At 38.4% G+C, this 19,830-nt stretch overlaps 1 protein-coding gene across 4 annotated transcripts in view; it reads right to left on the bottom strand.

Moving 5' to 3' along the window:
- The window catches only part of PLCB1 (phospholipase C beta 1), a 289,951-nt gene that overhangs the window by 37,026 nt on the left and 233,095 nt on the right, over window positions 1-19,830 (bottom strand). The window lies entirely within an intron of this gene.

The following is a 19,830-nucleotide window of genomic DNA, read 5'->3' as shown; positions in this document are numbered from 1 at the left end:
ATAAGCACTGCTTTAAGGTTCCTCTCATTTTGTTTCTCCACCGTCTGTGAAGCTGTTCCTGGGGACTTGAGCGGACTATGACTGTGTCCCCAGAAGTGCGAGCGCCAGGAGGTTTCACCTTAATCACCCAACTTTAAAAAGCTTCCTTCCCCTCTCGTGTCGTGCCATTCACCATCAGATGTGGTCTGGGGTGACATATCATCTCTGTGAAACTCTGCTGAGGGGAAGCAGTTAAGCAGGTAACACTCCTCTCTGGAAGCGAAGGGCAATGACCTTAACTGTCGCCCTCCCTCCCGCGGGACCTGGGCCCGGCTCAGCGCCTGCCCCGGGACGGCCTCATCCTGCTCAGGAACCCAAACTCTCACTGCTCTCTGAAGACCACGATCAAGTTTCTAGAGAATGTACCATCTTATATTTGTATACCTTGCCTGTCTCAGCTTTGCCAGTAAAGCAATGCTGGCTTTTTTTCCCCCCCTTTTTTTTTTTCTTTTCTTTTTTCTGAGTTAAAGCTGCTTAAACCACTTTTGGAGGCAAAGCAAATACGGAGCAACTGAAGTTCAACTTCTGTTCTTATTGCACTAAAAAGAAAAACAGGGAAGAAAAACTTGGATGTATACCTAGTTTTAAGTTGCTCAAACAAGCAAAAAGACGGGTGAAATATGACTTGTCTTTCTTCTTGACAACAAAATCTACTCCTTCTTAAATAGTCCCTCTTCAAATTTCCTGGATTCAGAATCTTAGTAATTTTTACAAGGTAATGAGATCTGACTGATTAAAACACTCAGCATTTCCATGCTAAAATACACAACAGAAATGGCTGTCAGTAAAACTCAGATGTGAACAGATAAAACGTACATCTGTAGCACAAGCCTCTGGCTGTCTGTAAGGATACATACCGATATATCGAAGAGCCTTTTCTTATAAGAAATAATTCTTCCCACAGTAAGTCTTAGAAAATAAAATAATTTCAGCTGAAAGTGTGCAATGTAAAATTCACTGTTGTTTCTGTAGATAAGTGGTTACTAGAATGTCAAATTTCACTCTTAAACAGGGCTGACTTTAAGCTCATGATTAAGGCCTGAATTTCTCTTTTAAAATTTTACTTCTTTGTAACAACAGTTCTAAATTAATGAAATGCAAGTGTAAAACATTTCATCTTACCTTTTATCATTTTCTCTTGCTTTTAGTTAAACGTTAGATAACGACATAAAATGAGTAACTCAAACAGAATGGTACTAATTTTGACTTGAAAGCATGCAAAGTAAGTCATAAATCTTATTTAAACTTTAAGTTAAGATTCACCAGTATGTTTGGGGTAATTTAAGCTGCTCTGTAATAGCTTAAAATGCTCTGCTTTGTATTGCCAGGCAACAAAACAGCTGAATACGCCTCCCAAATTTCATCTTCTTCCTGTTTCTCTAAGCATTCCCATCCACAACATCACCTGCAAACTGTCCCTACTCTTGTTCTCTCATACATTTCCTACTGTTTTCTTCCTTCAATTCGTGATGTTTCGTTTTCTCTGGAATCCAAAGAGATCGCTCATTCATTTGCTTCCTGTCCACCCATTTTGAAAGAAAGGAAATTCCCTGAGGAGAGGACACGCTCTGGGCCTCATTCACATTCCGGGGGTGGGCAGAGGGGGCCATTTAGGAAGAGGAAGGCTGGGACCACAGAGCCTTTCTACAAGACTTCAGTGGGCTTCACGGAAAAGTTTGAAAGTACTGCAACCCAGTGATACTAAATTCATTTAGAGATAAATAAATAGCTAAGATAAATCACTATTTTGTTTCAAGGAGCCATTAAAAAAACCTTCTTTAACAGATAATCTAAAAACCAAGAAGTGTTATTCTAAAAAGATTTGTTTCGCAGACAAAAATTAGATGCGGTAATTTTGAAGACATCCCATATTCGTTTTCACATGTATCAAGGAAGTTTCACACCTGTCAGAGAAGTTAATCTCAATTCATCCTCTGCTTAAGAAATGTAATGTCTGTCTCCTTAATTAGAGAGGTTTGAGCTGGTTCTGCTGACACCATTTAAGACCCACACCTCAATATAATTTTTAATCAAAATATATGTCATAGGTCCTACTGGAATCTCTATGAATTCCACGTTAATCTTCTCATAGAGCAGGCATATAAAATGGGTTGGGTGAATTGCCTCCCAGCACAACCCGGTTCTCTCAAAGGACTTGAGGAACTTGCAGCAGTACATAGGCTTCCTGTAGATATCAAAATTCAGCTGAGCTGAGTCTTACCTCTTTTTTTGGACCTATTGCCCTTGAAGTACTCTTCAGTTACACTACAACATGGCTGCTTTAGTTATTAAATTTTTTTTAGAACTTTAAGACTCATCATTTAATTTAACTCAATTAAAACAGTGCAGGAATGTGGAAATATAAAAGTCTTGAAAACAGAGGAAATGCAAATAGCACATCCCACTTGGTCAGTTCTTGAATTATTATTCATCTCATTTGCACAAATCCACACAAAAATAGGAAGAGGTGAAAGGAATGAAATATTCCCAGGATAATAGTACTCTTTTGTACTGCTAGATAGCAGCAGCATTAAACTTTAACAAATGATCTGCAGAACACACTACCTTTCCATGTATGTGTAGCAACTGACACACAAGGAAGTGAAATATTACCTTTCTGCTAAAACTTAGTCTGTCTCTAACGATATAATAATTATATTTTCAAGAAAAGATGTTGAAAGAATTACTGGTACAGAAAACCAAGCTAAGTAACAATAATTTTCTTTACAGATGCTGCCCCCTCAAAAAAAAAAAAAAAAAGGAAAAAAAAAAGAAAAAAGGATGGCATGATTTCAGCCATAAAATAAAATTAAATAAAACCTCTTAGAAATGCAGAATGGAATGATTACAGCCCACAGTTGTCTGCTGTTTATGGCACTAGATGAATTTCAAACAATAAAAGGGTGAATATTTAACAACTGGCAAGATATATAGGCTAACCCTGTGTAGACATCTGGATATCATTATAGATAACATTTGCAAAAGGGCATAACTCACTAAAGTACTTCAAAGATGGCATTTGTGTTTATAATTTTACCTTTATCTATTTAGGTCTGTACGCTGTGAACAATTCATTAGGAAAATGAAGTGCTAGATGTAATTGTCTGACCACATAATGACCTACATGGTGAGCTATCCAATACACACTTAAGTGTATATGTGAAGAGATAATATTGTTGCTCCAAATAAGCCCAGCTGTCCAACTACTCTAAAAGGAACCAAACCCTTGATTTAACATGTTGGATGTTTTTAATGTTTAGTACCTTAGAACAATAAACATGAAAGTTCAATAATATCTCATATATTACAAAGACAGGATACTAGCTTGAAAGTTATCGCTTTTAATCAGTAATTTATAGTAAAATAACGAAGACTTTCATGTCCAAAGAAATAAAACACCCAATCCACTAGTTTATGTAAAAACAGAAAAAACCAGGAGAAAATGTTACCATTTAAAAGCTGTTTATCAAAGTCATCTCATTCTAGCAGCTTTTCATTGCTCACATTACTTATCCTGTGGGCACCTCATGTGTGTCTGAAGTCTTTTTTACTGTTATTTGAGAAATTAGTATTGCCTGTACAGATGTGTCCTGGACAGCAAGAAGTACCGTCTGTGATAGTCAAGAACACCCTGAAAACAATTTAAATTTCTCTGCTGCTAAGTTGTGACAGAAGCGAAAGCAAACCACTTAATAGGGCCTGTCTTGTGCAACAACAGAGAAAGACTATTCAACCGCACGTTATCTTGAGTTGCCAAGACAGTTTGGCAATGAAAAAGTACAAATTGGGGAAGAACAAGGAAAAAGTGGAAACCGGGAAAGCCTGACTTCTGGCAGCGGAGAAGAGACACTGCTTCATGTGATGGGCTGAGATCCAGGGAAAGCAGAGGCTGATTGGAGCCCTGTGAAGGAGAGGGAGGTATGCAAACAGCCATGGTGAGCTCACTGCTGCACCCTGACTGTCCAATGCCTCTGACCCAGTGTCCTCAGAAAACGCAGGCCAGGGACAGAACATTCTTGAAGAAAATGCATTGGAAATGTCTACGGAGAGGTAAAACACAGACAAAGGGAATCCTCCACATTCTGCTCAGTTTGTTCATTTGACAGCCCCCCAAAAGAGTTACTGTGTATTCAGGCCCACAAACTGATCCCAAATATTAACGTGTGACACTTCTATGAATTAATGCTGTAACTGAACATAGCTCTACAGAAATAATCCCCAAATGTCACTCAGAAGTAATTGAATCCTAATTTTTTCCTGGTGGATAACAATAACACCCACACACAAAAAGAAAAAAGTAAGCAATTTCATTGGAATTAACCATTCACAGGGAGGACAAGGACAAGAATTCGGTCTTTCAAAATAGTATCCTGCACCCAACAGAGGGAAGTGCACCACATGCATGCAGAGAGAGAAAGAGGGGCCATGTGATTAAAGGCTGGGTTACAAGTTGGTTAAGAGGTAGTTAAAAGAGGGGTTTGAAATTTTCTTTACGTGTCTACATGTTAGAAATTTTGTTTCTTAGCATGTTCATGAGACAAAGGATGCCTCAAAAGCATATATTTAACTGCATATTAAAACCACCTGTAACTAAAATGGTAGCTGCTAAGTATTTAAAACATTTTAAAAAGCTATTATGTGAAATGAGCACGAAATATATACTGCATAACTGCTGCTGGATACTGCCTTCTCTCCTCCCGAGCTGTGATGGGAAGCCTGACACGAGCAATATGGTCTGTGCTGTGGGAAGGCTCCCCTGAGAGCTGCTGTCCCAAGAGACACACTTGTAGTAACTAATGATCCAGTGCTGCAGCCTGTACACGCACTCTACAAAAATTATGTTAAGTTTTATGTATGAAGGACTCAAGTGTGAGTGTCAGGCTAAAACAGGAAGAGCGTCAGTAGATGCAAATAGGATTGTGAGGGCCAGCTGAGGAATATTGAGGAATACTGATAGGAAACTCGTAAGAGTATTAAATAAGGGTAATTCATGGTTCACGTGTCACAGTATATTGCAGAGAATATAGATTAGTACAGATGATCCTAACCAAGATACTTCCTCAGGGAAACGTAAATCTAGTAAGGCAATAGATGAAGTGGGATCAATTAGTGCTGTGAAGGCAGCTTTTCATAGAAAACTGAAGGCCAAGTTGTTACTATTCACATAACATGAATAATACACTTATAATTTTACACGCTGTATTATTAATGTTGTATGTTGTCATGGGCTTATGCATAAGACAATAACTTTGCACAGACATCTGAAGGAGAAACAGAAGCCTTGACCTGAAAAGAAGTCGCAAAACTTATTGGAGAACATTGCTTTTCATGGAAGCTCTGCAAAACCATTTTCCATCAGGAAAACAATCAGTAAGTCAGCACGAAAGGACATTCCTAAGTGCCCTCTGCATAGTGAGTAACTCCACAAGCGTGATAAAGACAATAAACTCGACAAACCAACATAAGATGTTGGAGAATTTTTTCACAGTATGTTATCAACTCTAAATGCAACAATTTTCTGTATTTTTTTAGCTAGAAAGTAACACAATTTTTTAATGAATCTGACTGAAAAGGTCTTGGGAAGGGGCTAAATAGACGAGCATTGACGAAAGCAGCCTTAGCAGTCAAGGTGATCATTACAAAGCTTTTGTACTTTGTGAGTAAAGATTAAAAGTGTTACCACACAGCCCTTCAGCAGAAGATGAAAGAAAAATGCAGGAGTTCAAATGACTAAAGGGTCTTGATTAGCCTGTAAATGCACTTACACAACTATATGACCAAGCGAGTTATGGTGGATATACAATAATTACATAATTAGGGCAATAAGAAGTCTAGCACAATTTGTCTGCATGAGCAAAAATTGACTACCAGGATATAGCAGAAAAAACTCGATGCAGAAACAGAAAATGTGTTTCATTACTGTAAGTATGTAAGTATCAACATAATAGTGTCAAACTATAAAACTATCACTGTTAATCAGAACTCTGTTACAAGAAATTCTCAGTGAAAGAGAGGACATCCCACACCAGATGCAGCAGGTAGGGAGGTCAAGGCATCTAGATGATCCCAGGAAGCACGAATGCCAGATTCATATACATGAAAGCAAATGAAAAATAACATTTCCAATTAGGAAAATGGGAAAAGAAAGTGATTGGAAGAAAGAGAACATTTGTTTTCAAGTTATCAAACTAGGCATTCAGAGTAAACAGGAGTGAAGAAAACAAGCACATGAGAAACTAGTGTTAGGCAGTATGGTTTATGTAGCTCTAGGGGTGCAGATTTATTCCATTAAGAAGAGAGAGTCTACGCATTAATTGGGAAGTCATGCACATAATGAATGGATGATGACATTTTGATGCTTCACTTGTCTTCTCCCCTGCCAATCCATCTCTCTTGTTTGCAATCTGCTAATATTCACAATGTGTTAATCTTTGGGGTGAGGATATAAATATATTTCAGCTCTTTCTGTATGAGATCATTCAGAAACAGGTACTGCAAAGACTCTCCTTGGAGCGAACAGACACTGCAGTTCACAGAGAGACTGCTGAAAAGAGAGTTTATCTAGCAGCTAATTCTCTATGAAACCCTCTTTTAATGACTTTCTCCTATATTTACTATCTAATTTGCATTTATATATCCCTTATTATCTAAACACCTCATAATCTCAAATGTGCTTAACCTAACAAATCCCTAGCATAATTCAGGAGCATTAGGGAAGTTTTATATAGATAAGCAAGGATGATGGCAATTTATGTTGTCTAACTTAGGCACTGGAGCTAGAAGGTTAATCTTCTGTTTTCTATGGAGTGAAAGGAAGGAGAGGGATCCTCTGAATCGCTAATCAGCTGCCACCCTGGACATGTTCAAGCACAGGCTCCTTCCCAAGCTGTGGAAAGCATGCACTGACGTTCAGTGCTGTGTGTTTCTGTCTCTTGGGTTGACCCAGCCAGATCACTGTGGCGTTACATCTCTTAACTCCCATAAACTCATTGCCTGAGGTCCCTTTCCTCATGCCATTTTGCTGCCAAGCAAGGCTCCCACTGGGTGGAGAAAATTCTTTCCCCATTTATTGTCTTTCCAGAAGGGAACCAGAATAATAAGCAGGCAATTTTAAAGGATAGGAAAAAGAATTAAGGGTTGAATCAGCCTGTAATTAACAGAAAGGTGATCATGCCAGTTTTAAAATCACTAATATAATTTTATAATAATGAATTTTACATCCTGCAAGGCTGTGAATAACTGTAATTTAACAGATGCATCCAAAATATATATATCAAACTAATCTCTACAAACATAGCATACGCATGTTCTTAATTTATCTAGTGAGCAAGCATGCATATGCATACATAATCAAATACTCACTATTACATACACATAAACATATATTCATCAATATAAACAAATGGACTATATCTACTCTGTGTAAAATTTCCTTATAATTTCCTTTTGACTAAAACTCCTATCTGCTGGGAAGGGGTTAGCAAGGTTACAGGTAACAGCCTGACTCATAAGCAATGCTTCATTCATTAACCTTCAGAAGATGCAGGGTGCAGACAATCTGATCTTCCCTGTAGCAGACCAGGAATCGCACTCTCAGATCACAACCCCATGGGCCCCTTTCGGTACCTCAGAGCAGCGGGGCTGGGACACAGGCTGCTCCAACCAAGGCATCACTCGGGCAGAATTTACACGGATTTAAATTATACGTAGGCTACCGACAGTTATGGTAATGCTTTGAAGATGTGAATCTCAGTGCAACTGGCTATCAGATGCACTGTAAAATATTATTGTTGTATTCTGCTATAGGGTATCTGCACATTACTATAAGCATTTTGTTTCTTCTACAATATGTATTTGCAGAGCTTATTTTGCAAAAACGAAAGCAAGTAGTATTACCATATCACAGAAATTAGCTTTCCTATTGTTATCTCATGTTAATTGAGGTCTGTTTCTGTTGCCAAGCAAGGTTTAATAGGCTTCCTTGATTTATAAATCAAGGGTGTTTGTTTCACTAAAACTGGTGTACAAGTGCTTGTCAGCATTCACCTTTGCTTTAAGAAAGAAGTGAAAGAAATCAAAGGAAATGTAGAATATTACTGGAAACTGTCTTGGAAGAACAAAAACAACTGTGTGAATAGCCAATCAGGTCCCAAAGAGGAAACACATCCCAAGCATATAGGGAAGGATTCTGATATAAAAATGTTTAGATACATTCATGCTGAAAATATAAGCTAAAAACTTTTCATTTTGTGTTCATTGAAATTAAATCTTCAACCGCAAAACTCTGTTTCTGTTTGGCCCTTTCAAACAAAAGCACTGCAATGGAGACAGTATTTGGGCTCTTCACACGGAAAGGAGGGCAATCCATGCCATGAGCCTTTATCAATAGTTCTGCGTTCAGAATATTCAGCTTGTGCTCTGCCTAACAAGATACAATCCCCCCTTCTGTGCACCGGGAAAATGGCCCAGCCACTCTGACATGGGGTGATTTGGATTAGGAAGCTCAGTGTCTCTGGAGCTAGTACTGTTCCTCTACAACGGGAATATTTAAGAGGCCAAAGGAGGAGAGCGAGGAAAATGAGGTGTAAGTGGATCACTTCCCTCTGCACCATATGACATTATTTTGCAAATTCAACTTCTGGATGTATCGGACCCATATTCTGGAGGGGGGGAAATACACTATTTACCAAAAAATGTATTTCCACACCACTGGGCAGCACAGCTGAACAGAATGTACCTGTCCTTTAGACTCTTGTTCTGGAAATATATTTGTAGTTAACTAACAGTTTCCTTTGCCTTTTCTCCAGCGCGGGAAACGTCAAACAATGCATGCAAAACTTGACAGAATGGACTGAACAAAACAGAGAATCCAGAAAAACTGACAAATTATTGGTAGTTTCTTTTGTTAGTTTGAGATGCACAGTGCGCTGAGAGCAGCACTACCCAGCTCCCCGCTGTCATCAATCCTGTGCTGCTCATGTCCACCTACACGCTGCGTGCTCCAGCAGCCCCTCTCCATACACAAAACCTGCCACTAATCTCCAAGTCAGGGACAGCAATTATCACAAGTGGTAAGCAATCCACATCTAATCCTCCATCAGTCCTCAGCCTTGATCTCCAAAGCAAGACTATAATTGCCCATTTCCTCATCATGCAACTGCAACTATACCGGCGGAACATCATCAGTCAGAACTCAATCAGTAGCCATAAGGTGCAGCAATGTAGGGGTTGCACACTGTATAAAATCGGAAACATTAAACTGCTTGTCAGAATAAAGTCCACTGGGTTTATGGCTCACAGACTTCTGAGCCGAGAAGTCAAGACTGCCACGTGGAGAGATGCAATTCCATTGCATTTTTTACTGTGTTGGACTGTATATAAAGTGAAAATTGTGATAATTGAGAATGAGCCAAGAATCTATACTTCATTTCTCGGTAAAGATCCTTCCATCTATATTCCCAATGTCCTCCCTGAAGTTTTCACTAGTTCTCAACCTTGAATCTACATTCTTCAGGCCCACTATCAATTTTTTTTCTGTTTTCTTCTGGTTTTGTTTGAGGTTTTTTTCATTGCTTTCATTTTAAATATTACTCTTCCTATTACGCTGATTTTGGGGTGCTTATGAATGATCTTTCATACATCTTTGGGACTTGTGTATCGTATCTTTCATCTGACAGAAGACTTTGGAACACATTCCACATACACAGTCAGGCTCACAGAAATAAAGACTATGTCATGTCACCTCCTTAAAATCTATTACCTTCAGGCTTCTTCTTCAAACATGTCTTTAATCTGAAAGAGACGCTATTCCTACAAGCAGGTACTCCTTGCAATTTAATAGCAGAAGGTGATGGCAAAGAGGAAGAGGGAGTATAAGGGAGTGTGAGTATAAGAAGTGAAAGTAAAGAAAGTCTACGCAAAGAGTATTAGAAAGAAACGACATACTGTGAAAAGAATCTCAATGCAAGATGGAGAAGGATGAGCAGGAGAGCAGGTAAAACTGAGGAAGTGAGAAAGTGGAGAAATGGAAGAAAAGTTAAAAAAAAAAGACTGAGAAAACACCTCCTAACTTTATCAGTAGGGTTTGGTATAACCCTTTTCTCTTTAATGTCTTCATTCATTTCTATAAACCACAGGCCAACCCGGAATGCTGCAGAGTGGATAGAATGAACCCAGACTGAGATTTCCTGTCCCATATTCAGTAGTTTTGAAAAGGAAAATTTTCTATCAGATGAAAAACAAAAGTCTGATTTTTCTTTCATTTGTTTAGGAGGGAGAAAAAACCCTCCAAAATGGTGAACTTTCACTACCCTCGTGACATTTTCCTACGAATGATCTCTGGACACACTACTCACTTGGAAAAGTCAATGTTACAAGACTTTAAAACTTTGCTGTGACCATCTTTGAGTGAGGCTCCATATCTAACCCTGTCTGGATTAGGCTGGATTCCTGGACACATCCACTTTCTCCACACAAAGCTTACAAATCTCTAGGACTCCATAAATGAGATCATTTACAGCTATACTATAGTGTATGTGCTTAGTCACACTGCACAATCTCTTGGCAAGAACCTCCTTTCAAACAGTGGCTGAGTAATAGGAAACTTACTGAGTCACTACTGTCAAACCTATATACGATCATCACCCACAACTACTGTGTTATGCAACTGCTGCAATTATATGCAACTACTGTCAGAAAATGCTGATTTGTTAGAAATGAGTCACAGGAGAAATTTAATGAAAAGTAATCTTTCCAGGGAACATCTTTCCCAGCTATTCTGCTACTGACTAAGGAGGGCTGCCAGCCCCTTGAAAGCTGCACCCACGTAGCAGGGGAAGAACACGCTGAAACGTGGCTGAGATGCTGGTTTCCCTGTCACCACGCATGGGAGTGCGCTTCCTCTCCCTTCTGAACGTACAGGGTTTTCTTCCCCAACCAAACTCAGTACTCTTAAACTGCTGGGAAAGATACTGCATCTCAAATCAACATTTTATTTTCACAGAAATGTTTACTGTTTGTAAAAACAACCAACACCCCCTCCACCCCCAAATTAGAATTTCCTTCATGATTCTAAGTATACTTTTAAATCCATGTATACTTTTGAGACTCTCACGCTACTTTCATTATTTCTGTTATCCTTTCTAATTGTATATTTAACATGCAGAAGTGTCTCACTGTAAATAAGATCAACTCAGCACCTGCCTTGTCATGAGTATACTAATTAAAGCAACCTGCATCTTTAATGTGCACTGCAATGTGCACCACTACCTCAGAATGCAGTATTAGTTCCATTAGTGACTCGGCTTTGCAGACTGATTCTGCACAAAGACAGAAGCACTGTCTTAACAAATGACTTGAATATCCAAAGCTGTGCATATGCTACAATCTTTGCAGTGACTTATTTCTCTGCTCATTAAGGAACATATTTTTTGCCCACTTCATGCATTTTAAAACATCTCCCTAATGAGTTTACATACTAAGCATTAATATTTCTTTTAACATTTTTCCATTAGCTGTGTCAAACTGAATCTCTTGTCATTTGTCATGTTGCACTGAACGTATGATAATTAACAAATATGTTGCTGCTGTTGCTTAATGATGAATGCAGTTGTGTAAGAGCATGTGGTTCTGCCTTTGTGGCAGTTCTTTGTTCAATCTGATTCTGATTTAGAGCAATGAACACGTGTATAAGACGCTATAGAAAACACTATATTTGAAGTGTGTGTGTGCACACTACCATACATTTCATATATACTACATATACAAACATAGACTATGCATAATTTAGCTTATGTTTTACAATGTATTTTCACAGAGTACTACATTAGCTCATGAAAAGGTAAGGAGACTCAAGAGCTTGTTGATGTCCTGTTGATCACTTAGATTTAGCATGCAAAATGCTTGCCTTTGAAAAATCACCATTGTTTTTCTAGCAGGGACTTCTCTTGTTAGGTTTAATTATTGCATAGTCCAAGCTAAACTTCCTGACGCAAAGTGTTGGCAGTCCCTGGCCTCTTCAACTTTTGCACATAATTTTCTGTAGCTTTTTTTCTTAAGAAATAATAATGTTAACACACCAGTTAGTTTCATGCTCTTTTTTTTATGGACACTTGCTACCTTATGGCTTGCTGACCACCTGTGCATGCTTTAGGAAATCTTTGCTGTGGAAAGCAATAAACACTGACCCAAAGTGAGTGGGTCACAGAGGGGCAAGTTACTGAGTGACACCTGGCACTTTGCTTTCACCCTGACTCTGCTCAGTTCTGCAGCTGAGCAGAGAATGGGATAGTGCAGACGAAAGTGGTTTGAGAGGTTACAGACAAGAGGCCTTTTAATGTTACACTGTTCACTCCAGGTTGGTATTTTCTTGTCACCCTTATCCACCCGCAGGACACAGAGGAGCATCTTCTGCAGAAACAATGTGCTCTCTCTAGGATGTTGCTATCCTGAACTTGACTTTGCAGAAAGAAGCTATATATTCATTTTTCACATCCTTTTCCCGTTTTTTTCTTCAATCTATGGTAAAATACACTTTGCTTTTGCCTGCACAGGAAGTTCACTGTTTTGAGAAGGATTAACTATTCACAAATGTTAAACTCAGAAGTGAGGTCTACTTTAGTGATTTACGTTACAAAGGGAGAAACAAAATTTTTACTTGTTGATGTTTATTACACAGCTGATCTTTTTAATAGCAATTTATTACTTTTTTCTCCTTTTAATTGAACTGGTTTCTAACTCAAATTAAGCATCTAAAAGAATTTCAGTAACAGCGCAGTATTGTAAAATCAGTTACTGTATAAATGTAAGAAATTTTCTTGCTTTTAACATGTGGGTGTGTTTACACGTTGTGATGGTGATCTGAAACAATGGCCCCAAATGCAAGAAAACACGGTCTGTTCTGTCTTTTTGATGGATCATCACTGCAGCAATCAGTTATGAATTAGGGACACACATAGTTTTATCTGCCTAGAGGGCAAATAACAACACATTTATAGCTTATTATTCATACCCAGTTGGGCTAATCTGTCCTCCCATCCAATACCTCCATGATATTACAGAAGTCAACAAGGGTGAGAATGGTATGCAGCTTGCCCTGGAGGAGCAGTATGGATGCCATATGCTGCCCTGTCCTGCTGGGGTGAATGTGAAGCTTGATGCCTCTCCAAAAGCTGAAAGAGGTCTCTCAAACAGGCACGTCTGCACTGTCCCAGGACTGGAGTGGTTTGGGCACAGTTGTACTTTCTGCTGAGGAGAAGAGGTAATCTGTGATTCCCTGAATTTGTGTATATAGAGTTACCTTCCTTTGTCTCCAGTGGGAGTTTCTGGGTGGTGGAGACCTCTCTCAGCGTTGGGCTGTACCACATGAAGCTGGACAACAATGGGGAGCAGCTGGGAATGCAGCACAGTCTGAGCTATGCTTTAAATGTCTTCTTTCTTACATGTATCAGGAAGCCTAAGTAAATAATTAACCATAGAGGGGGCTGAGACATGAGCCATGCGTTTATCTGAGATTCCTTTGTGCAAATTAGATTTAAAAAAATGGAAGAATTCTCAAATCCATGCATTTTTTCCCCCCGCAGATGGTAGCTGGATTCTGAAATTACTTTTCTTATTTATTATTAGGATGCTATCCAGGAAAATCTCACTAACCTTCACAAATCAAATCTGTCTGCCATATCATCTCCATTATGGACCACACTCTTGCCTTCACTCATATCAGTTTAAATCACCAGTGACTCTGCTAGCTTCATAATGTTCCTTTTGATTTACACTACTGCAAACTGAAAAAAGCCCGCCTTTCAAATAATTTATTTTCCATTTTTTTTGCAGCTTCTGATCAAACCCAAGATTTCCTCTGATTTCTGGTAAAATGATCCATCTGAGAAAAATATCACACTCTATCAATAAACTCCAATCTAAATTTCTCCTATTTTCCCTCGTGTCCTATTTATTAAAATATTTCTTTATGTTTATAGTCCTCCTCGAAAGAGTTTGTGACATTTTTATTTAAAGTAAGTGACATTGGAATTCATTAAAATAAATTTTAAAGCATTTTGCATATTCACACTGGAAATGTGATGCTGTTGATTTGTAAGTTAGTGTTCCCAAGATGTATGTGATTGTGCAAGACCAACACTGGAAGATATTTAATTAACAAAATAAATATCACCTCAAATTGTAATATGTAGCTTTTGTGACCTGATATCCCTTTCTCACACTGTAATATTTATTCTGCTGGAAAAATAAACAATTATTAAAAATATGGATTTGTGAAGAAAAAATGTAAACAAGCAAGGAAGCAAGGTCTTAATCGAAAATAATCCTTTGAGCATCTTGTTATTCGGACTGAAATCTTTTGATCTCAGGCCTAGTGATGAGCTATTCACTTCACTGAACTTAAGGGAGGTTTGTTGGTATAAAACTGGCATAGAATAAAGGTCATAAAATGGCAGAGGATAACAGTCCTGTTCGTTTTAACAAGTGAAGTGAGATTATTTACTACTCAATTTAGAGGCTGAAAGTGCATTCTGCAGTGTTTATTCATTGGGGAAAACAGAAAAAATAGACAACTCTAGTTTCCCCCCAAAATATGCTGCAACTGGGGATTGCTTAGCAATTGCACTAATAAAACATTTAAAGAAACATCAGGGCTTAAGCTACTCAAAGCTTATTAGATAACTAGGCTGATTGTCACTTAGGACTTGATGCTGAGAGGTGCCAAGATTCTCAAGTGAATAGTCCATGAAAACTGCATCCTTCAATTTAAATGTAAGCTCTGGTCCAGAAGTGGGAAGATGCCAGATCAAGTTACAGGGAGATTTGGAAATCTCAGAATAGATTTTTTTTTTCTTATTAAATATTCCTTTTAAATATTTGTTGTTCACTGAAGCCAAGAAAATTCCATTCATTTCTCCATGCTGTTGCCCATTTAATGAGGCAGAGAAGCATTTTATTATTCCCCTCTGATGACTGTACAAGCACGAAAACGCAAAGCTGAACAGTGAAACAAACAGTAAATTATTTCAATCCTCTTAATTCTCTGCTTTTCTGGCAGATAATGCTGTAAGTCATTTTAGCTTAGCAGCCACAGATTCAAGAGAGATTTCTTTTTAAACTTTGGAAATGTTTAAATTGAATGAACTAACAGAAGCAATAATTTTTATCTAAACTGGGAGAAAATAAAAGCAGAAGTTTTCAAATATTACAGTGACTATCAACTCATTTTTTTTCATGTGTTTTCGCAATGAGTCTGAATACTACTTTAGGAGGGCAACTTTTCCCCATTCAATCCAAGTCCATGCAATGCAAAGTCCCATGAAACTCAGTAAACTAAAATAACCTCTTCCTCCAAACTCCTTCCCTGAAATTCTTGAACAGTTGCCGGTGGTTGAACTGGAATGCATCTGGAAGGGTTTGAATTAAGTGCAGCTAGCCCAAAAGACAGTTTGGCTTCCTACTGAGGTGTAAAGGATAAAAAAGGGATTGTGGTGGACAGTGCATTGTTATTGTGAATTATGCAGTGAGCTGAAAGGACACTGGAATAGTCATCAAAGTTCCTAAGAGCTGTTCTTTTCCAGATGAGCTAATAGAGTGGCTCTGAGGTTAACTGAAATCAAATTTAATAGCGCTGCAAAATACATTTGCTGTATTTGACTTCTTTCTATTGTCAGTAACAGCTCCATTTAACTCAACATTACCTGTATGAAGATGACCACAAAGTTCTACCTAAAGCACATATGACAAGCTGCAACCTTCACAAATATCGATGTATTTTTTGATATTCTAAGAAATCAGAAAACATTGATCAGAAATCTATGAAACCATTCATTGGGTTTTCAAATATCTTCACTTAAATAGCATTCAGAAGGAAGGAGTCATTGTCCAGCACTGTTTCATTAATAGGCTTACATGATGAGTGATTGCTTGTAAAAACAGCTATCCCTGAAAAGAAAGACCGTGGAGGTCCTTCCCAGCCCTATGTAACGGAAAGATGACACTGGAGTTACGTGAGGTTTACTGCTGTATACAATCAGTGTTTCATAATATGTAACATTTTATGTCCCTATAAATTTTTCAGGTACAGTGCTAATATTAATTATTGATTGGATGTAGAATTGTCAACTTCCATCGGGTACGATTAATAATGCATGTCAAACTGCAAGATAATAAATGTGTGTTCTTTGAAAGTGAGTTAGAATGCATCAGATGCTTTCACTTTCCGTTATCAAGAACTGATTTATAATCTTAAAAAGCTGTTTTCATAATACTTTGAGGGGAAAAAGGAATTTTATACCTTAGGGCTGTATTCTCTTCATTCGTTTGCAAGACCACAGAGATGCAACACTTAGAGGAAAGTCTGCACATCTTATGGTGCCTCTATAGATCTGTAGCACTTTTTCCCATAGATAAAGCCTCTCCCTGGATAGGACCATTTTTCACATCTCCAGAGGAGCTCGTACCATCTGGCAGGCCTTGGCTACGCCGGGGTTGTGAACAGTAGTGCAGGTGAGAACAGAAACACAAACATGGTCTACAAAACTAGGAACCACATGAGTTACATCTTCCTTGACAGCTGGGGCTATAAGAATATGGTCTACTGAAGCCAAAAGAGTCCAGATAACTTGGCTGCGAGCAGGAGCTGACTGCAAGAGCACAGGAGCCTCAGGTATTATATTGTGATTTCAGTGTAACTCTGACCCATGAGCATGAATAACAAGTGTCTCATTGATTTCAATTAGAGGCGGCTTGGGCCTATTTACTGTAACTGAGTTGATTCTCAGAAAAATAATTAATTCCTTGTCATGTCTCACATGTATTGATTTTTGTAATTACAATGAAATTGGAAGCAAGGGTGGGGGGAACAAAATGCACTTGATTTATGTTTAATTTGATGCACAAGCTGTCAAGGACAAAGAAATTGAGATGCAATTTCTTGATGCCTATCCTTGATGCACTCCTCTGTGCTTAGATTATGAGGGCCAGACACATGCTGTAGGGGAGAATCTAAAATCACACCCTGCTCTAATGTACAGAATTCAGTTCTGCAGTGTAAAGAGCTGTGTTTCTCCAGCAGCCTCCACAGCATGCAGAAGGGATGCCCAAGGGGAAGAAGATAAGGACAGGACAAGGTTAATGTGTATCAATGACTAAGAGAAGACAAAGAATTAGAATGGGGGAGAAAAGAAATACAAGCTGTTGCTGATAATAAGCTGTCAGTAGATAATATAAGGAAAAAAAAAAAAAAGGAGAGGAAAAAAAATACGTATGGCCTTGCAAGGTAACGATGCTGTTAGGAGAAAGACAGTGGCAGGAAAGCATTTGAACTTTGGTTCCACTGAGCTTTCACTAAAATGGCAAGTTTGAAATTTTTTGACCTAGAGCGAGTCAGTTGTTGACTTCTAAATTAGGTGACAGTCTTCTTTTCCAAATATGCTTGTGAGAGGGGCTGCCGTGTTTCCATGCACACACACACACACACTTGATGATAATACTGAACTTCTAATTTCTACAGCATCAGAGATTGGTTTGTCATAAAGATACCCTCATTAGTTACATAAATACAGTATGAAATTTTGCGCCCATTAAAGCCAATGGCTTTTCTGATTTCAGCAAGACCACAAGAAGCTGAAGAACTATTCCCAATCTTTTGCTGAAAAGTATCAGTTCAGGAAGTAAATTCTCCAGCCCATATATCATAAAAATAGCTTTTTGTTACACAATAGCCCTGTGAACAAAAGCCGCAAAACAATCTCGCATCCAAAGATTTAAAAGAAATAATCTATATGAGGGAGAGTTTAACGGTGTAAATCAGTTCTGAGCTAAGTACTTTCATCTGAACACATGATATTTTAAACAAAAAACAAGCCCTCTGCATGCAGTAACAGGGAACTCATTTGCATCCAGTTTGTGCAGTTTCTAAAAGCTGTTGTTTAAAATGTCAGCACTCTAAGGGAATTTCTCCTCTGGTGACCTACGCACACGGCAACAAAGGAACCTGCAAACTCGTACTTTAAAAAATAAACCCTAAAACAACTCAGTGGTGCGGCAGGCTGTTGGCAACGCTTTTTGAAAAGATCTTCTTCCTGGCTATGACAGAGCTCTGTGCACAAATTCATAACACAACCAACTGTGAGTCAGTAATAAATAACCAAATGACAATGATTGATGACGGCAAATCTGTCTCCAAAGGAATTATTGGTAAAAATACTAAAAATTCTTTCCCTCTTAATATATAAAACTCTTTGTTTAGGGGTTGAGTTGATACTGCCAGAAAACCCTTTTAACACAGCAAGCATAAATTTTAGTGGGCGTTTGAATACTGAAGCACAAGAGATTAGCCCGTTAAAAAAGCTGCCCCTAGAAAGGCTGCTGTTTGCATAAAATATATTGGTTCTTCTCAGCTGGGAAATCATTTAATCTACTTTATATCATATGTCCTGTCACTAAGGAAGCAAATATGGATATGAAATATGACCATGAAGCAAAACATAAAAAGAGACTTAATAAAATGACTAATTATGTTTTGCCTAAACCCTCTCATGCCAGGAAGAGCTACATACCATCATAAATTCAGCGAAGTCTGCCCATTTCAGTATGTGGGAAAGGAAAAAACCACTGCAGCCAGGCCCTGTGAGGCACATTACTGCAGAGGGTTTTCTCAGGAGAAATTGAGAGCACTGACTGAGGAGGGCTGATTACTGCAGGGTCTAACCGATGGCTAGATGCAGGGGAAGACAAGGGGTCTGGAACTGCTCCGTGCCATGACCTAACACTTGGTGCATGGACAGCTGATGGAAGAGTCTAACATTACTGGTCCAGCACAACCCTCCAAAATACAACTCAAGTCCTTAGTGACAAATTCTCAGTGCTTTCTGCTTCTTCTCAGTAAATCAGTAAGTTTAAAAAAATAAATCAGGGGGAAAAAGAGGAAAGGACACAGAGAAGTAATCAAGTGCCCAAGTATTTGTGAAAAGCCAGTGTTAGAAGTACTAGCAGATTATCCTTTGAAATTTAAAATTCTAGCATTTAAATTCCAGTCTTTTTAGTTCACATGCCTGAGAAGCTCATGATCTCCAAATATAAAACATATTATATATAGTCTTTACACCCAGATGCTCACAACATCAAAAAGTTCTAGCTTATTTATAAACATGATTTTGAAAAGATTGAGTAGAAAATCAGAAATGCAAACATTTTTATTTTTCCAAACTATTACCTATTCAGACCTTAGCCTAATCTATTCTCTGGATATTTCACAGAAATGACGTGACAACACTGATTAGCTGACACCCAATGCTAGAATTCAAGCTGTTAAGACAAGCACGGAAACATTAGGACCGTGGACACAGACAAGAAATGAAAAGTGAAGCCTAGAAGACACATTTGAGCAAGAGCAGAAAAAATGAAAGCAGACATGACACAATGGGCTGTGAAGAATCATACTTGGATATGAACTCTGCTGAAAACAAGTCTCCCTCTGTAGAGGAGTCTGATTTTATAGTTACCCAGGTCTTCCTAAAGGAAAATCGTGTACAAGTGGAGCGCTCTGAGCCTCCTCTACTGAAGTCAATGGCAAAACTACCACCGGGTTCACTAGGAGCAGAGTCAGCCCACAATCTTTAGGATGAAAAACTGTATTTCAGAATATTACATGTAGATGCAGAGCAAAAAAATCAAACAGAGGAAATCCAGAAAGCAATGTAGAATATTAAGCACTAATATTATGAAAACATTATTTTTTTTCCCACAAAAATATATTCTCAGCCATTACCACAAATATCTGTGACAAGC

This window comes from Calidris pugnax, unplaced genomic scaffold, assembly GCF_001431845.1.
Source record: "Calidris pugnax isolate Ruff unplaced genomic scaffold, ASM143184v1 scaffold31, whole genome shotgun sequence".
In the NCBI taxonomy this organism is placed as follows: Eukaryota; Metazoa; Chordata; class Aves; order Charadriiformes; family Scolopacidae; genus Calidris; species Calidris pugnax.
Note: the sequence above shows the minus strand (reverse complement) of the source record. Positions and strands in the feature narration are given on the sequence as shown.